The following is a 13317-nucleotide window of genomic DNA, read 5'->3' as shown; positions in this document are numbered from 1 at the left end:
TACATTATATTATGGCATCTGATCTGGACATTTTTAAAATGGGTTAAGTCCATATGTGCCAACCAGGAGGAATAAGTATGAAATATTAAGTGAAAAAGCAAGCTGCATAATAATGTGTATTGCATGTTCCTATTTTTGTTAAGAAAAAAAAAAGAAACTCCTTTTTTATGCTTATATATTTGTATCAGCAAAAAAAAAAAAAAAAGATGTGAAAAGTTACAGAACACAGTGACTGGGTTACACAACACTGGCCAACCGGGGTGAGGCAGAGTTTGGTGGTAAGAAAGTGACAACAGTATTAGGTGGAAAAAAGGGGAGATTATTTTTTTTAAAGATTTTTGTCTATTCTTAGAGAGAGGGGAAGGGAGGGAGAAAGAAAGGGAGAGAAACATTGATTGGTCACCTCTCGCACGCCCCCAATTGGGGGACCCAGTCAACAACCCAGGCATCTGCCCTGACTGGGAATCGAACCAGAACCTCTCAGTGTGCAGGATGATGCCCAACCCACCGAACCACACCAGTCAGGGCAATGGGGATATTATTAACATGTGATTTACTCATTAATTTTAAAACAAAATTGAAAACATAACTTTATTGTGCTACCATGCAAAGTCTCTGCCTCCTTTTTTCCAAAGACCACTCTTCCCTGTTGGAATGATGTAAAACTCAGATTTGACCCTGTAGTGGGCTGAATAATAGCCCCTAGAGATACCTGGTCCCCATCCTTGAAACCTGTGAGTGTTACCTTATATGGAAACAGGGTCTCTGCATGTGTACTTAAATGAAAGATCAGGAAGCCGGGAGATTATCCTGGATGATCGGAGCAGGCACTGAGTGCAGTCACAGGTATCCTTGTAAGAAGGAGGCACAGGGAGTGTGAGGACCCACAGAAGAGGAGGCAATGTGACCATGTGGCCCACATCGGAGTGATGTGGTACCAGCAGTTAATGCTGGTGTTACAGAACAGAACGGCAAGTGGGATCCTGCCACCCGCTGCCACTCTCTGGACAAAATTCCAGACGCAAAGTCTGGTGATAAAGGGAAGGAATCTTTATTCAAAAGCTCCACAAGTTTGGAATAACAGCTTTCTACACACATTAGTCACTTAAGCCTATCAATTAAGGCTAAACTCTTTAACTCCTTAGTTCCCCCTATCATTCCCGTCTGTTAATTTTTAATTATCTTATTTCTATAAAATTAGTCTACAAACTAGAACAACATAAGATACAAAAGAATGGCAGGCTTCTGCCTCAGAGCCAGCACCCTCTAGGACACCTGAAGAAGAACAACCCTGCCACCCTCTGCCAGGCCAGCCTGATCCTAGGCTGCACCTGGAGTTCCCTTCCATCCAAAACACCGTCCTTTGGGAAACGCAGGCAGCTGCAGCCCAACCATCCAGGCATCCCTGAGGAAGAGAGTCAGAGAACCGGTCTCTGCCCTCCTTTTATTTTAAATCTTCTGGCCCATAATTCCATGTACTCCAGGGGTGTTCAGCTTCTTAGCCAGTCCCGTCCTAGACTGTTCACCATTGCCTAGGGCAACCTCCTCTGTTCTCCCCGGGCCCCTAGTGGTCTGATCAGATCTCTCTGTGTCACTGGCAGCCATCAGAAGCTAGAAGAACAAAGAACAGATTCTTCCATAGATCTTCCAGAGGGACGTGTGACCCAGCCCCAACAACTTGATTTTGGCCATGAAACTGATTTTGGGCTTTTGGCCTCCAGAACTACGAGAGAATAAATTTCTGTTATTCTAATCACCAAGTTTGTGGTCATTTGTTACAGCAGCAATAGGAAACTAATGCAAACCCACTGAGACTTAACCACACCTACAAACTGAGCATTCAACCCTCTCTGTTGAACTGCGGCACTTAGCACTGGCACTGCTCACATGGGAGAAATCAGGGTCACTGGACAGAAGAGAGGAATACTTATGCCACCTTGTGCCACGTGTTGCTTCTGCTCCACTTATCACCAGTGATGAGGTCCTTATTGCCAGCCTGGAAGTAACTGTTACAGGTTTAAAATCCCATCTTACCATCTGCTTTTCTGGAGCCAATTTCTACAGGTTGGGTTCTCCAAACGCACACACCGATATCTGCAGGAATGTGGCCTGTGGAATATTTATCAGGGATCCACATCTGTGGAAGGAAAATAAGGAAAAACTGGGCAGAGAGAAAAGCCCAAATGCTGGGCAGGTCCTCCGAAGCTTCAGCTGACCCAGGGAGACCTCTGGAACATTTATACCCTATCAGAGGTGTCCCATGGTGGGCCCAAAGGACCAAGCCTTTACACCTTTGCCTCATTCAGTCAGCTGACACGGGCTACTCCAGGAAGGGCAAGGCTTTGGGTAAAGTTGTTCTCCATATAGTAGAAGCAAATCCTGAAGGAACTGGCAATTAGAAGTTGTTTACTGGCAGCACTTCTAGTAATCAGGGCAAGAAGTCCTCCTCGAAGTGAGACAGAGTGGGGGCAATATATCTGTGCTGTGAAATTAGGCTCCAGAGCAATTTATGCCCCAGGGCGTTGTTGTAAACAATAGAACAATCAGCCAGCAGTTAGGGAGCCTGACATCTGGGTGTGATACCAAGAGAGGCAGATGGCTTAACAGAGAGATGGGGGAAAGAAACAAAGAGAGCCCGCTAAACCAGTTATCCCAGGGTAACATGCCTGCCTAAGGCTACATCCTCCAAGGGGTGATATAAGAGGCTTCACACTATGGGGAAAATTGACTTCACTAAAATAGACCAGCCAAATTATTAAACAAATGAACCAGCAAACAACAGAAAGAAAACAAGCCTCGTAGAGGAGAGAAGGGAATCATAACCCAAAGTGGCTACCATATGCTACCTAAAGCATCCAGTTTCCAACATCGAATTAGTGCACATGCAAAGAAACAGTAAAGTGTAGTCTATACCCTGTTTTTTAAAAGCAGCAAACAAAACTGCCTCTGAGAAGATCTACCCGTCGGATATAACAGACTTCAAAGCAACTATTAGGTTTCACGGATTCAATGCTCAGCATTCAAAGTTCAAAGAACTCAAATGAATACAACTGTAATTGAATAACAATAAAAATTTTAAAAATAAATAAATAAATAAATAAATAAGAACTCAAATGAAATACGCTTCAAGAAGTAAAGGAAGAGTGATGACGTCTCATCAAATTGAAAATGTTAACAGAGAGACAGAAATTATAAAAAAATAACCAAATGGAAATTCTGAAGTTGAAAAGTATAGTAACAAATTAAAAATTCGTGAGAGTGGCTCAACAGCAGATTTGATCTGATAGAAGGAGTCAACTCGGAGACAGATTGATAGGGATTGTGCCATCTGAAGAACAGAGAGAGAGAAGAAGAAGGAAAATGAGCAGAGCTGCAGGGACATGTGGGACACTATTACGTACATCAACACACGTGTAATGGGAGTACCAGGAGCAGAGGAAAGGGCAACAAACTTCTGAAGAAATAATGGCTGAAAACACCTCACATTTGAAGAAAAACATTCATCAACACCTCCAAGTAGCTCCGTGAATCCAAAGAAGGATATCTAGAAAGAGATCCACCCTCGGGTTTGGCACAGATAAAAATGCTGAAAGACAAAGACAGAGACCCTGGGAAGATTACCAGTTGTCTCCTCAGAAGAAAAACCGGAAGCCAGAAATCAGCAGGGTGACATATTCAAAGTGCTAGAAAGTGAAAAACTGTCGGCCAAGTACTTGTCTTTAGCGAAACTACCTTTCATAAATGAAGGTGAAAAAAAAACATTCCCAGAGAAATAAAAGCTGAGAGAATTTTCAGCTAGCAGACCCACCTTACAAGAAATTCTCAAGTAAGTTCTTCAGCCTAAAAGTGCTCACCCTGATGGTAACTCAAATCCATCGGGGAAAAAAACCAAAGAGCCTGATAAAGACAAATGTTACCCCTTATAATTATAACTGATTTTAAAAGCAATAGTATTGAGCAATATTTCTATTTCTTAGATATCACATGTAAAGCTAAAACAACAAAAGAAAACATAAACTGACCAGCATCCAAATAAAAAACTCTGTGCTTCAGAGCACGCCATCAAGAAAGTGAAAACAACACACAGAATGGAGGCGTCGAACAGTTTCTTCCACCCTTACGACTTTCTAATTTAGGTACTATACTCGTTGATGGCGAGGGGAGTCTGAACACTCCAGTGCAGGGAAAGAAACTTCTGACTAGGGCAACGGTCACGCACGGCCTTGGTACAGTGCTCCGGGAAAGTCTGCCAACCCCATTGTGATGTGCGGGAGCCGGACAGGAGGTGCCCTGGGGCCAGCTGTGACTCCATCCACATAAGTGGATTTGTTTTAAAAAACAATCCCACAAGCTAAGGGATTATTTCTTTCCTGATAGCAATCTGCCTACTTTGGTTCCTAGGAAAATGAGTGTGAAGTCCAGACAGGAAAAAGGGCATTGGCCGTGGATTCCTGGGAGCAATTCACAGCGGGTACCATGGCCCTCTGATGGCGCCACACCTGGAGCACTCAGCACAAGCACGTCGCCTGTAGGCAGGTTTGTGAAATGAATGAACACATGACACTTTGAGGGAAAATAATTCCAGGTCAGATACAGAACATGTAAGAGAAACTGTTAAATTAGAAAGGCTTCAGCCTATATGAGAACATCAGAAGAAGATATAATAGTTATCTTCAGGTCTTTATATGCTGGGGCCAGCAGCGCTGGTTAGAATTTAACCAATCTTTAAGAAAAAAAAAAAAGCCCTCATTTGCAGGTTAGCTGATTTCAATGGTGTAAATACCCCTTCAATGGCCAATTTCAAACTACTGACATGCACTCAATCAGCTCTGACAGCCAGCTCACTACTGCCTGCATCATGGAGTATTTCAACGCTGGAGCACACGTATGTGGCCACATTAGTTTTATTTTCTTAGTTTGTACCTTCCCAGGCTGTCTCACTACTTTGCACGTTAAGCTCCAAGATCATCAGCTGCCAGCCTTTTCACATTGCTTAACCTTCCATGTCTTTAAAGACTCAGTCCAGTAATCGCCCCTGTTGAAGGAAGTCACGCTTTGACTGTCCCAACTGGATTAGGTGCCTCCTTTACACTCACTCCCACAATCCCCTGATGTTCCCTTTGCCACAGCGCTCATCACACCTGTGTTGTTTCACTTGGTTGCCTCCCTTTCCTGCCTACCCTGTGGTCCTGGTGGGAGCTGTCCATTACAGCAAGACCCAAGAGGATCAGTTTCTGAGTAACTTAACTGTACCCCAGGACAAAGCTAGAGTATTTATAGAAATACAAAAATATCCGGCACTCAACAAGGTAGAAATCACAATGTCTGACATCTAATCAAAGATTAGGAGATATGCAAAGAGACAGGAAAATATGACTCATAATGAGAATAATAATTAACCCATTGAAATTGACCCAGAACTGACATAGATGTTAGAAATCACGGGTAAGGACATTAAAATAATTGTCATAAATGTACTCCATATGTTCAAAAAGTTAAATGCTATATGATATTGTATTTATTTACCATATTAGTTCAGATGGCAAACAAGATGTTCAACATCAGCAGTCATTAGGGAAGTACGAGTGAAGCCCATAGTGAGAGACAAGGACACACCTGTCCGAACGGGTAAAAGAAGAAGGCTGACCGCACCACGGCTGGTGACGGTGAGGAGCAACTGCAACTCTCTCGCTCTGCTGTTAGCAATAGAAAGTGGTGCGGCCAGTTTGGAAAACATTCTAGGCAGTTTCTTTTCTTTCTTTTTTTAAAAAAGATTTTATTTGTTAATTTTTAGAGACAGGGAAAGGGAAGGAGAGAGGGATAGAAAGATCAATGTGTGAGAGAAACATTGGTTGCCTCTCACATGCCCCCAACTGGGGACCCAGCCACAACCCAGGCATGTGCCCTGACCGGGAATCGAACTGGTGACCTTTTGGATCACAGGACAGTGCTCAGTCTACTGAGCCACACCACCCAGGGTGCATTCTAGGCAGTTTCTTAAAAATTTGACATACTCCTACTATATGATCCAACCACTTCACTACTACACATTTCCCTAAGAGAAAGGAAAGCAAACGCCCATACAAAAACTCATACACAAATATTCATAACAGCTGCATCTGTAATAGTCCTGAACTAGAAAGACCGCAAGTGTCCGTCCATAGGTAAGTGGATAAACGAACTGATACATCCATGCAATGGAACGTGAGCCAGTAAGGCAAAGGACTGAATCTTTTATGGGCGCATGCTACAACATGGATGGATCTCAGAATAATTATGTGGAGTGAAAGAAGCTGCACAAAAGCATACCTACTATATGAATCCATCTACACACAATTCTTGAAAATGCAAACTAATCTATAGTGACAGAAAGGAGATTGGTGGTTGCTTGGGAACACATGAAGGAGTCAGAGGAAGGGATTCCAAAAGGCATAAGGGAACTTCTGGGGCTAATAGAAATGTTCATTATCATGACTAATGGTGGTTTCACAGGTGTATTCACAGGTCAAAACTTACCAAACTGTGCATTTTTAAGTATGTGCAGTTTATTGTATGTCAATTGTACCTGAATAAAGTGTTGAAGAATAAAAAGTAAATGAACCAATTCTGAGCCCTCTAATACCTCTTCCAGTCAGTCCGGGTGGCGCTGGACTGTGGCAGCAGCTCTGCTGGGTCCCGGCTCTGACGCTGCCTGGGCCCTGCTGTGAGCTGTTTCTGCTCCACTCTGCTCCTCACGGACGCCACGCCCACCTACTCCTACCCCGCCCCCCGCCTCCACCCTCCTTCTTCCCAAAGTGGTGCTAGCACAGGGCTATTACTGGAGAGTTACAGGTGATGGAGAGTGATTTACATCACCGCCAAGAAAGAAATGGAATGTCAAATGTTATGTCTAAAAATATTTACTATGGGGAGGTCAGGGGGTGAAGAGATTGAGCTAAAAAGGAAAAAAAGAAAGAATCCATGGACATAAACAACAGTGTGGTGATTGCAGCGGGGGTGGGGATGTGGGAAGAGGGAATAGGGACATAAATAATAATGGAAAAATACATTAAAAATTTTTAAAGTTTAAAAAGAAGTATCCCGTATGGGCATAGCATGAAAAAAAAGACATTTATTAGCCATCCCGTCAGAAGGATTTCTCCACTGGCTACATCTGCCCCCCCCCCCCCCCCCCCCCCGCCACCTTTAAAGTTCACGTTAACTCTCCCCTCTCTGTTCTTAAGCTTCTTACCTTCTGGTCTCTCAAGCTGTCCATGAACACTGCCTAAACTCTCATTATTCTCTTATACAGTACAACGTGTACCTTTCTTTGTTTTGCCCACCCCATCCAGATCATACCCCACTCAAGGAGTGAGGAAGAAAGGCTCACCTTTCACACCCCAAAAGGCTGACGATGGTTTTGGCTACACGAATAAGCTCTCGTCTCTGCTGATGAATGCAGCAGTGTCTGGAAGGCCAGTGTGACTATGGAAAGTTTTGTCTTCAACGTCCATTTCCCCCTCGTGGCCACAACTCACGAAGATCCACTACAGTAAATGTAATCTCAGGAACTGCCCTGCTCCGAGAAGCTTAATCTGGCTACAGATCTCCTGCCTACACCCTGGCTACAACTTTAGAAGCATAGAGGTTAAAGATAGGTAGGGCTTCGCCACGCACCATCCCACTCACACCTGCACCCCATCTCACAGAGTGCGAGGACCAGACAGTCCAGTGACTTGTCTGAGTCAGACGCTGTAGTGGCAGGGCAGAGGCTGGCGCCCACGTCTCCCGACTCCATTCAATTCCATTCAGTGCTACGACAAACACCTCTGCGAACCCCTGGGAGCCCGGCCAAGGAAAAGGAGTGGTGGGGTTTTCTGCTTGAGATGGAGGTGATTTCACTGGGTGGGGGGCTCAAGCCAGAGGACATTTGATTGTTCCCAGGCCCCAGATAATCTGTGCCCATTCCCCACCCCAGTGGGCGTGTGCCGATTAAACTGACCTCTGTGATACAAAACTAGATTAAATTCCTGCAATCCATGAGGCCAAGCAAAGGTGGCCGAGCACACAGGAGGAGAGCGTAATTGTTAAACGGCAGGCAGGATTTCCATAGGTGGAGCTGTCGGGGTGTGAGTATTGGGGTAACGGTCAGGAGCACAGGCCACTTGCATGGCTGAGAGTTAGGCTTGAATCCCAGTTTAGCCATTTGAGTAAATTCCATTCTCCTCTCTGAGCTTGTTTCTTGTGCTGTACAAGTGAGAGAAACTACCTCCACGCAGACTTGTTGGGAAGGCTAGGTGAGATAAAACAGGAAATGTGTTTAGCGTGCATGGTGACTACAACTATTATTATTGTATTCCAGGCACTGGCCCAATTAACCCTCACAGCAGACCGCTGTGTAAAGTTTCATTAGCATGAATGCTTTACAGACTTGGAGCTCGGAGAAACGAAGGACTTTACCCAAACTGCATAGCACCTGCCGCTATGGTGTCGATCTCTGTGGCACGGCTGCAGCCGAAGGCACAGAGAATGGTAAACGTCAGGCGAGCCTAACCCTGAAGACGCAGTCTCCTCCTACAGCCCTGAGCGCCGTCTTCTGAACTACTTAATAACAGGTCACGTTCGTCTTTCTGGAGGTCAGTCTAATCTCGGGTGGAAGCAGGACAGACCCCCTTAGACTCAAAGAAGAAATCTTTAACAGTGAGCACGGTTCCAAGGGACTCACAGAACGTTTCTCAAACTCACGTAATAGAAGGGCCCCTGCCTAAAATTCCCCCAGACTCACCCCAAAGTGGACTTAAATTATTTTAACTCTAATACAACTTACATATTTATATGCAAAATACTCAGTATATATATTACCGTGCTTACAGGTCTACAACTCTAAACCAAGACAAACAGAAAATAAGCAAAACTACTAAACCTATACATTCAAACAGAACCTCAGTTTAAGGTGACAAAGATGGCGTTTGAACTTGACAGTGGCACAGTCCTTTCGCGTCTGGAGTGCCCATAGCTCTGCGTGCAGCAGGCAGCCGCCGTGTTTCTCCGGCCACAGTTCTGGAAAATCTTCATTTCGACAGACCCCATTTGAACTCTGTCCCGTTGGATTAGAATCACTGGGTCACACATCTGTGTGTATGCTGTTCTTCTGTCTTCAGCCTGGTGCCTTCTGCTTGTCCACTGAGTGATTTCTTCCTCTTGAAGTTTTTGCTAGCCTCCACAAGCTGAGCAGGCCTCACCCACTCTGCACCCACCCCAGACCCTACATACCCAGCCCCCAGTCCCATAGCCCCTGGTAGTATGATCATTCATTTACCCTCTTGCCTCACCCCCAGATTATCCCCTCTGTTGGACTATGAGCTCCAGGTAGGTAGGGACTGAGTCTAATCCATTTCTGGTCCTCACTTTCCTACACAGGGCCATGCACAGGGTATTTGCTCAGAGAGGAATATTGAATGGGTGAATGAATGAATGAATGAATGAGCTGAGTGACCTCTCTTCTAGCTCTGGGATATTCAGCTACACCATCCAGCTTGGCATTTTCTTTCCTCTCTCTGAATTCCTACTGTTGTTCTATACTAGAGCTTTAAAAAAGTATATCCTAGACTTACAGAATACTAGCGATAGAAGAGCCCTGTGAGAGACTGCAGCTGACATGCAGAGGAAGGACTTGCCCCAGGGCACCCCACCAGCACGTGAAAGCACCAGACCAGAGGCCATGTGCTCCGATTCCGATTTCAGGGTTGCTTCCAGGACATTACTTATTTATCACCTACCCATTTATTTATTTTTGGTCAGGGCTGCCTTGGGGGAAAGCAAGTTCCCTTGTGACCTCACCTCCCCATGGCAGTGTTTTGGGAACAAGCTGGATTCTCACGGCTCTCCCAATGGTGGCAGGGTGCCCATGTCAGGCAAGGTATTTTTCATAATGAAAAAGAAAACAAAGACAGCGTCAGACCTCGTTTGTAATTTCTCCACAGCAGCCAGAATCTATTCAAATCTCTGTTTCCCTTCTCAGCTTATTATGCTCCCCACATCCTTGGTAAAGTGGACCAAGAAAGTGGATTTAAGGGCTTTCAAAAAAATCTGTACTTATTTATTTATGTATGTATTTACTTCCAGAAGCATTTATTTTTTGCAACATAAGCCAAAATGGACATCCTGCAACTCCCTCCGGCCTTTCCTCCTTAATTTAGATGTCTCACTTCTTTCCCATGGCCAAAAACACTGGTGTCGTCTCCGATCCCCGGACATCCTTCTTCCTTCCAGGCAGGGAGGCAGCCCACCTCCTCATGCCTGGCCTTCTCAGGGGGCTGTCCTGGCTTTGACCCCACAATCACCAGATCCAACATTTAATCACTTCCTCTTTCGACACCCGTCCTGTTCTCTCTCATCCTGCCTCTTGGCTGAGGCCCTGTAACCAGGTAAAGAGAAATCCAGAAGGAAGAACCAAGGAAATGCAGACACAGGGATCATCCACTGTGGACCTGGGACCAGGCTTTTTGCGTGGGGGGTGGGGGGTCTGGCTTCTTTCCCTCAGGGTATCTATTTGCTTATTTTTTATTGTGGTAACATATATGTATAACATAAAATTTTCCATTTAACCCATTTTTAAGTGCGGCTCAGTGGCATTAAGTACACGTAAATTGTTGCGCAACCATCACCTCTATCCATCTCAAAAACTTTTTATCGTCTGTCCCAAACCGAACCTCTGTGCCCATTAACATCTCCCCAGTACCCCTACTCCCAGCGCCTGTAACCACTGAACACTCTTATAAACATCAGTCAGCTCGGGCCAGGCTGAGAGTCAATTCCGTCTGACCAGGTTCACTTCCTCTTTTCATTTGTGTGCTCTTTCTCGGGCTGTGAGACAGTGAGAAGCGATTTCGAAGGAGTGGTCTTTGCCTGTAAAGAGCCGTTTCCTTCAAGACCAAGTTTAGTTGGTCCAAATGTGTCACTCCACATGCAGAGGCTGTGGGTGAGGATGGGGCTGCGGTAAATGCAGTCAGGACTCTGCATCACCACCCATCCCTTCAAGATTCACTGGAAAACTGCTCCATACCAGGGCACCTGCTGGGCCCAGGGAGCTACCTGACCTCATCCTGATCCGGAGGAGCTGAGGCCCAATGTGGGAGGCGGGGGTCTGAGCAGAGGCACATGGCAGGGTGCTCTCCTCCATGTGTAGGGCCCTGGGAGGCAGGAGGCCTCAGGAAGGGGGGGACTTGTGAGCTGAGCCCTGAAGGAGGAGGAGGATGGTGACCAATGGAGAAGACACGGTAGGGCATTCTAGGCAGAGGGAACAGCATGGTCTACAACACGGAGATCAGGAAGCAGCAAGATGGTGGGGATCCTGGCGGGGATCCTAGCGGGGAGGTGGCAGGAGACAGAACTAAAAAGGCAGGTTGGGGGCTGGATGGGGAAGGCCCGCACAGCCCACCGAAGGGAGTCTAGCCTTGATTCCGTAGGCAATGGGGAGCAACAGTCGCATCTCCGTCTCCTGCCCAGACCTCTCCTCTCAACTTCTACCCAGATCTATAAAATAGGATGCTGACATTTCCACTGGGATGCCTTATAGTCTCTAACTTTGCATTTCCCAAAACGAACCCTGACTTACGTGCCTTCTTGCCCAATCACACCAGCAATGGTATTAAAAATATTTAGGGCACAGGCACAAACAGGTCCCCAGGGTTTGGGATCAGCATCCATCACTATGCCAGGTATTAGCCCTTCAGTTGGTGGAGAGTGGGAGGATCTGAGGGTCCCAGGGGAAAGTCCAGGCAGCTGGTGGGGGGAGGGGCAAGGGGACTCGGAGTAGCAGTGGTTTTCACCATGGACACAGCCAGTAACTCAGTCCTGAAATGTGCCGGCTGTGTATGAGCCTGGGTCCCACCCAACCTACCCATCCTGCGCTTTCCCACCTCAGGGAGGGCGCCACCATCTGCCCGGGTGCCCTTCGGAAACCGAGTCATCACCCCTGGAGCCCAGGGAAAACTACAATGGGGCTCACATATCGTACGTCTAAATACTTACTTATAAGTTACACATTGAATTGAATCAGTTATTTACTAAAAGATAAAGTCTTAAGTTTATTGAGGTATATTTTACATACAATAAAATACACACATTTTGAGTGCATAGTTTGAGGACCTTTGACAAATCTATGCACGTGTATCACACGCCAATCAATCACAAATATGGAATACTTCCATGACCCCCGGAAGTTTCCTTAGGCCTGTTTGCAGCCCATTTCCCTTGTCTCCTGCCCCAGACAAGCACCTTACAGTAATTTCCGTTACTGTAAGTTAGTTTTCCTGTTTCAGGACTTCATATAAGTGGAATTATGTAATATGCACTCTTCTGTGTCTGGCTTCTTTTGCTCAAAAGCTATGGATTTTTTATGATTGAAAGTAGGCAAAATATCAAAGATTACTGAATTTAATGGCATTCTGTTGATGAACAATGTTATACAGGGTGGGGTAAAAGTAGCTTTATAGTTGTGAGCAAGTAAAACACAGAGTTTATTCTTATATTATTATTTATTATTTTATTATTTTTCATATGAACTGTAAACCTACTTTTGCCCAACCTTTGTAAGTAAAAAGAAATACAAGATTCATAAATGATTATTTCATAAATTTTTTCTTGCCTTCATTGAAGCAAAATCACTAATTATATTGTTATAATCAAGGTTTTCAGATAATTTTGATTGACAGTACAGTCCAAAGTTGAATGAATTTTGTTGAATCATTGTACACCTGTGCAGAGTTAGTGGCTCTGTCGCTATTTTGTAGCTCAAGCCATATTATACTGCCATTGTCTGTAGACATGTCTGTGCCGATTCTGCACACACTGTGGGGTGGGGTACAGTAACTGCTCATTGGATGGATGGGTGGATGGGTGGATGGGTGGATGGATGGATGGATGGGTGGATGGGTGGAAGGATGGATGGGTGGGTGGATGGATGGATGGGTGGGTGGGTGGATGGATGGATGGATGGATGGATGGGTGGATGGGTGGATGGGTGGATGGATAAGTGGATGAATGAATGGATGGATGGGTGGGTGGGTGGATGGGTGGATGGGTGGATGGATAAGTGGATGAATGAATGGATGGATGGGTGGGTGGGTGGGTGGGTGGATGGGTGGATGGGTGGATGGATGGATGGGTGGATGGGTGGGTGGATGGGTGGAAGGATGGATGGATGGGTGGATGGATGGATGGATGGATGGATGGGTGGAAGGATGGATGGATGGGTGGATGGATGGATGGGTGGGTGGGTGGATGGATGGGTGGATGGGTGGATGGGTGGATGGATAAGTGGATGAATGAATGGAT

The 13317-nt window shown here is 45.6% G+C and overlaps 1 long non-coding RNA gene across 1 annotated transcript in view; it reads right to left on the bottom strand.

The window, feature by feature from the left end:
- LOC123477895 (uncharacterized) overlaps positions 1 to 13317 on the bottom strand; it is a 28701-nt gene that overhangs the window by 6704 nt on the left and 8680 nt on the right. The window contains exon 2 of the long non-coding RNA XR_008427030.2: positions 2035 to 2137. This is a non-coding gene — a long non-coding RNA (uncharacterized lncRNA). The remainder of the gene's footprint in view (positions 1 to 2034; positions 2138 to 13317) is intronic.

The sequence above is a fragment of the Desmodus rotundus genome, chromosome 5 (genome assembly GCF_022682495.2).
Source record: "Desmodus rotundus isolate HL8 chromosome 5, HLdesRot8A.1, whole genome shotgun sequence".
In the NCBI taxonomy this organism is placed as follows: domain Eukaryota; kingdom Metazoa; phylum Chordata; class Mammalia; order Chiroptera; family Phyllostomidae; genus Desmodus; species Desmodus rotundus.
The sequence above is the reverse complement of the archived record's forward strand: the minus strand, read 5'-3'. Positions and strand labels throughout refer to the sequence as shown.